Here is a 6,616-nt window from a genome sequence, read left to right as displayed (position 1 = left end):
ATCGAAAGAGAACGATAGACAAACAGACATACACTTTGATAGCTAGCTGATAGACAAATGCTCAATGTCGTTCTCTGTATCTCTGTCTCTGTCTCTGTCACTGTCTCTCTCTCTCTCTCTCTCTCTCTCTCTCTCTCTCTCTCTCTCTCTCTCTCTCTCTCTCTCTCTCTCTCTCTCTCTGTCTCTCTGTCTCTGTCACTGTCTCTCTCTCTCTCTCTCTCTCTCTCTCTCTCTCTCTCTCTCTCACACACACACACACACACACACACACGCACACGCACTCTCTTTCCATTTCTCTCTTTTTCTCGATTCTCTCATACACACACACACACACACACACACACACACACACACACATACACACACACACACACACACACACACACACACACACTCACACGCGCACTCTCTCTCCCTCTCTCCCCCTCTCTTTCAAATCAGATAAGAGTGAAACTGAAAGACAAACAACCTTGACAAGTCAGAAGACTAAAGTTTAGTCACATTAAAAGAAAGGGGAATATAAACAAACACCCCAAAACACACAAAAACATATGTTTCCCATGAACAATAAACGGCGCTTAAAGACCATTCTCCCCCAAAAGTGCAGCTGTCATAAATACAATGGCCAAACTATTCAAGTCAAAAGCAAACAGAGACTCAGGTTCGAGAACGTAATTTAAGCAGGAAACACTCTTAAGTCCGCGTATAGGTTTCATTAATGACATTCCAAGAAATGTCCGGACAAATTTCATTCATAACTTGAAACACGTTGCACGGTATGTCACTCTGCCTTGTTTCGCACGCATCCTGACCAATGGCAAAGTATTGTTTCGTCCAATGAGAATTATTTGGATCTCGTGTTTTCTCAATGATGTCATGTGACGAGCTTACGTGTAACTTGACAGGTTTTTCTTAATTACCCAAGGCAAAAGGAGACTCCTTTGCTCCCCAAAATAGTTTGTGATTCACTCAAACGCACGTTCTAATTAAAGGAATGCAATCATAGTTCATTCACTAAAACACACGTTGTAAATAAGGAATGCCAACCATTGCAAACTAGGGTGAACAAATCACTGACACGCCTTTGATAGTAGTAGGTCCTCTGGCTGATTGTGTTGCTGAGCTGGTTCTCGGAATTCAACCCACGCTGTCGTAAAATCAAAGTGGTCGACGTCGTTTTCGTTTAACTGAGTCACAACACACGCCGCTGTTCTGACACGCACATGCAGCTACTGCTAAATCCAAGCACAGTTTTAAACTTGAGAAGCCACGATTCGCCGCCGATTGCTTGCCGATCACTGGCAGTGATCGCTCAGCACGTGTGTTTTCCTTAAACTCACGTTACCTCAAACCAAGCTCACGTAACCTCGGTCAAAACGCATTGTCAGCAATCACTGCGGCCCAGCGATCATTGCCGCAACGAATCGTGAACTCCGATGTGTATATTTACCAAAGAAAATATAATATATTAAGCACCCAATGCATAATATACCGTCAGACTTAGTTGTTCGTCGCGACGGCATGTTGAAGCCTCTAAATCAGTCAATAAGTCAGACAAACAGTCAGTCGAATAACTCACTCATTCAACCAATTACTTGCTCACTCATGCATTTATTTAGTTATTCACTCACTAATTATTTTGTCCAGCAACATATCTTCTTTTTCTATGATTTGGAGACATCGCATCAAGGGCCTGTGGCGGCGCGGAACATCATTATGCGAAAGGAATTCGTGAGGTGAGCACTATATAGGTCAGATATGTTTACGGAAGTAATAGACTACACAGAGAGAGAGAGAGAGAGAGAGAGAGAGAGAGAGAGAGAGACAGACAGACAGAGACAGACAGAGACAGAGACAGAGACAGAAATAGACAGATAGAGACAGACAGAGAGAGACAGACAGAGACAGAGAGACACCGAGAGAAAGACACACAGAGAGAAGGAGATAGAAAGTTGGGAACAGGGAGAGTGAGAGAGAGAGAGGCAGAGACACAGAGACAGAGACAGAAAAGCAGACACAGAGAGACAAATAGAGAAAGACAGACAGAGAAACAGACAGAGACAGAAGAAAGAAACAGACAGACAGACACACACACACACACAGAAAGACACACAGACACACAGAGAGATAGAGAGAGAGAGAGATAGAGAGAGAGAGAGAGAGAGAGAGAGAGAGAGAGGGGAGAGAGAGGGGAGAGAGGAAGAGAGAGACAGAGAGAGAGGAGAGAGAGAGAGAGATGGAGAGAGAGAGAGAGAGAGAGAGAGAGAGAGAGAGAGAGAGAGAGAGAGAGAGAGAGAGAACAAACGACATGGGACATCAGAAGTCACTGGACAAAATAAGACACAGACAGAACTGGATCACTGGGGAGGGAGAGGTCAGTAAGTTATATCACCAAGGTCAATGACACTCAGCTATGCAAGTTTTAAACAATGGCATAGGATTCGTGTATGAATATATGTATGCAAGCATTGGATAATAACCGGTCGTTGCCTTGTTCGTGCATCCCCCAGCTCTAGTCGAGGGTCAACCCGACGGGGTTGGGTTAGAGATGATGTTCTATGTGTATGAGTTTTTTCCTTTTCGTGCAACGAGTGATTATTGGAGATGTGTGTGTGTGTGTGTGTGTGTGTGTGTGTGTGTGTGTGTGTGTGTGTGTGAACAAGAACAAGAACAAGAACAAGAACAAATGTTTATTGTCCTCAAACCAAAAAGGTTATTGACACATTGCTATGAATTCTAAAGCATTCTGCGACAAACCTTCCGTGTGTGTGTGTGTGTGTGTGTGTGTGTGTGTGTGTGTGTGTGTGTGTGTGTGTGTGTGTGTGTGTGATTGTGTGTGTGTGTGTGTGCGTGTATGTGTGTGTGTGTGTGTGATTGTGTGTGTGTGTGTGTGTGTGTGTGTGTGTGTGTGTGTTTCTTTGTTTCTTTGTTTCTTTGTTTGTTTCTTTTGTTTCTTCTTTTGTTTTGTTTTCTGTGTGTTTGTTTATTCGCTGGGTCTTTCCTTTTGCATTGCCTGCTCATAAAAACAAAATGCAAGGGGACATGAATTAAAATGTGTGAGACTTATACAAACCTATAGAACAGGCTTTCAGTACGCTTATAAAACCGTCAACAATTTCGTTGTAGATAACATACACACACAGAGAAAAACCTGTGAGCTGCTCTGTTCTTAGATCGTTAGCAGAGACGCGACACGTAAGAGTCAGCCTTAAGCATTCCACGCGTCGAAGGAAAAGAGTAAATAACTTTTACGCATTTCGGTAAGTGTCTGGGGCCATCAATTTATGACTGTTTTATGGCCACTGGCTTGCTGGCTCCCGCGGTGTTCTGTGCGGGAGGTCAGAGGGCTTTATGACCTGAGAAATCATAACATATTGTATATATACACTGTGTGGGAAAAGTGAAATGTAAATATATTAGTATATCACACAAAATGATGTTGCCAGACCTATCACAGTATATCTAATTTCTATAGAAAGTTGATCGTATATATGCTATAGTTTTGACCGAATTCTATGATTTTATTGGTGTTTATTTGAGACGAAAACAAAAGAGGTGACAGAAATTGGAAGGAACTTTATAACACACTATGAGAGGAAATTGGAGTGTAAATAGATTATTTTATGTAGTTGCTGCAGGTAATGTTCGTAAGTGTGCTTTATTAACCGAGATATGTGATGATGTGCTTTCATTTGTGTACACTGAGTTGAAAGAAAGAAAACATTAAATTTTAAAGAAAAATAGTAAAAATGCAAAAGGAAGCAAAAGCAAAACGAGAGCAAATAATATAAACGTATGGCAGTAAGATGTTAGCATTGTGTGCACACAACGTGACAAGTGGAGTGTAAATGTATTATCTTATCGGTAGAAACGTGAACGTTTGGTAAGCGTTTTCGGCCGAATTATATGATTATATGTGTGCTTATTTGAGAGAAAAAACACTTTTCATCTTCTCCTTTTTTTTAGATCTTCTAGATTATCTTATGTATGTGGTTGTTGTTTATGAAATGTAAGCTAATAATGCTTGTATTTTATTTCTTACGAGGAAACTGTTTATATGTAAAATGTTGAGTTGTAATGTCCAATGTTCTGTAAAGCGCCATGAGACTGTTACCTAGCGGGGAACAGCGCTATGGAAGAATGTTTTATTATTATGTACAGTAGGTAAAAGACGAGAGCAGAAAACAAAATTCTGAGAGTGAATCTACGACACTGTACACGCCATGTTGGAAAAATTAAATGTATGATAATGTTATCACTCTAACTGTTTTGTACAGAAAGTTGTGTGTCTGTGTGTGCGCCGTTTGCGTGTGTGCGCCGTTTGCGTGCCTGCGCGTGTGTGTATGTGTGTGTGTGTGTGTGTGTGTGGGGGGGGTGCATTACCATAAGATATGTAAGGCGTAATTCGTTCGTCTGAAAAAATGTTAAGCTTTTTTTAGCTTCTTTTTGTTGTTGTTGTTGTTGTTGTTGTTGTTGTTGTTGTTGTTGTTGTTGTTGTTGTTGTTGTTGTTGTTCTTCTTCTTCTTCTTCTTCTTCTTCTTCTTTTTCTTCTTCTTCTTCTTCTTCTTCTTCTTCTTCTTCTTCTTCTCCATTTATTTATTTATTTATTTATTTACGAGGATTTATATCGCGCACGTATCTCACCACACAAGGCGACTCAAGGCGCATGTTACCTATTAATGCCGTGTGAGATGGAATTTTTTACACAATGTATCACGCATTCACATCGGCCAGTAGATCGACCATTTCGTTCATCTTCGCCAAATTGAGCATTTGAAAACGTCCAACTGCAAGCGATAGTGATACAGTCTATTGTACGGTGGAACCTCCCCGTTAAGACTCTCCAATTTAAAACTTCCCCTTTTTTAAAAACCTTTGATTTTCCGATGTTCTGTTCATAATCTCTGTACATTTACCTCTATGTTAAGACTCCCTCCTTTGTAGATCCGATTTTCCCACACTTTTTGGGGTGTCTTAAAAGGGGGGTTCCACTGTACTATCGCTTGTCCGATGGGCGGGGACGTAGCTCAGTCGGTAGCGCGCTGGATTTGTATCCAGTTGGCCGCTGTCAGCGTGAGTTCGTCCCCACGTTCGGCGAGAGATTTATTTCTCAGAGTCAACTTTGTGTGCAGACTCTCCTCGGTGTCCGAACACCCCCGTGTGTACACGCAAGCACAAGACCAAGTGTGCACGAAAAAGATCCTGTAATCCATGTCAGAGTTCGGTGGGTTATAGAAACACGAAAATGCCCAGCATGCTTCCTCCGAAAGCGGCGTATTGCTGCCTAAATGGCGGGGTAAAAACGGTCATACACGTAAAATTCCACTCGTGCAAAAAACACGAGTGTACGTGGGAGTTTCAGCCCACGAACGCAGAAGAAGAAGAAGAAGCTTGTCCGACCAAACCTCAATGATGTCACTGTGCTATGCGTCAAGTGTCGATCCTTTCCGGGACATCGGAAGCAGCTCAGCTTCCCTTGAGTTTAGTCCCAACCGGTGACAACTAGTCAATGGGCGTAGTACGCATGGAACAGAAGTGAAATGTAAACAAACACTGCTCATCGGACTCGTCGGATGTTACTGTTGAAGAGTACTCACGGTCGGTCGGTCCGAATTGCGTAGAGGCTGCCGTGACGTCACGCCGGACTGATGTCGTCAGTTGACGCGTTTATGGGCGTTTTCAGTTTCTCTCTCGTGAATATGTTATGTGCTCAAGATGTCGTTGTGTTCAATGTTCGTCGGGTTATCGAATGTTATTTGGAACGTTATCACACTCTCAGTCGCGGCTTGCATTGCGTAGAAACTCGCGTGATGTCGCTGCAGACTGTGGCTCAGTTGACGCGTTACATGTGTTTTACGGTTACTCTCTCATACATGTTCTGTACTCAAGATGTTGCTGGTTGAACCTCTTAACCAGCTTTCTGAATGGTTCAAATTGGCTTGTTTTAAGCACCATCGATAAAGGCTGCCAGGTGCTTCCTTTTCGTGTCGTTTTTCTTATATATATTTTACATTGATTTGTTTTACTTTCAGGACTATTTTTGTGTTTGAAAAATAAGTTCTACTAAGCGGATTAAAACCCACAGTTTTTTTATTTATGAATAATGTTTTCATCTTTGTTGACAACATGTGGAATAGTTTTTCGCATAATCAGATAAAAACTTTAATCTGCCTATCTTATTCTTATCTCATCTGGTTTATGTATGTGTTTCTAGACGTGTATTTGTCACCTGTGCTCAGTTTAGAACCAACGTGGCATCGACACCTGGACAGAGGATTCAGAACTTAAAGGCGTTTTTCTTCGCTGACTTTCTGCAATGATTAGTGTGCTGTGTTTGAAAGATTATTAGTTTGTTTTTTCGTATAAACATTTTAGTTTTACGAAGAAAATCTGTCACCTCAATACTGCAAACATATCCTAAGTATTGGACTGCAGCTTTCACCAGTAAGGTGTGATATAATCATATTATTACACGAATGCCATTCACAAACGCAATACCCTTGGTGTCTTTCAATCATCATGCTTTGTAAATTGATCAGGTCGTCACGTGTCAGTTGGCATAATTTATGCACTTCGTGATATCACACCACATACAAAAAAGGATACAGCGGAAATG

This window comes from Littorina saxatilis, linkage group LG4 (genome assembly GCF_037325665.1).
Source record: "Littorina saxatilis isolate snail1 linkage group LG4, US_GU_Lsax_2.0, whole genome shotgun sequence".
Classification (NCBI taxonomy): Eukaryota; Metazoa; Mollusca; class Gastropoda; order Littorinimorpha; family Littorinidae; genus Littorina; species Littorina saxatilis.
The sequence above is the reverse complement of the archived record's forward strand: the minus strand, read 5'-3'. Positions refer to the sequence as shown.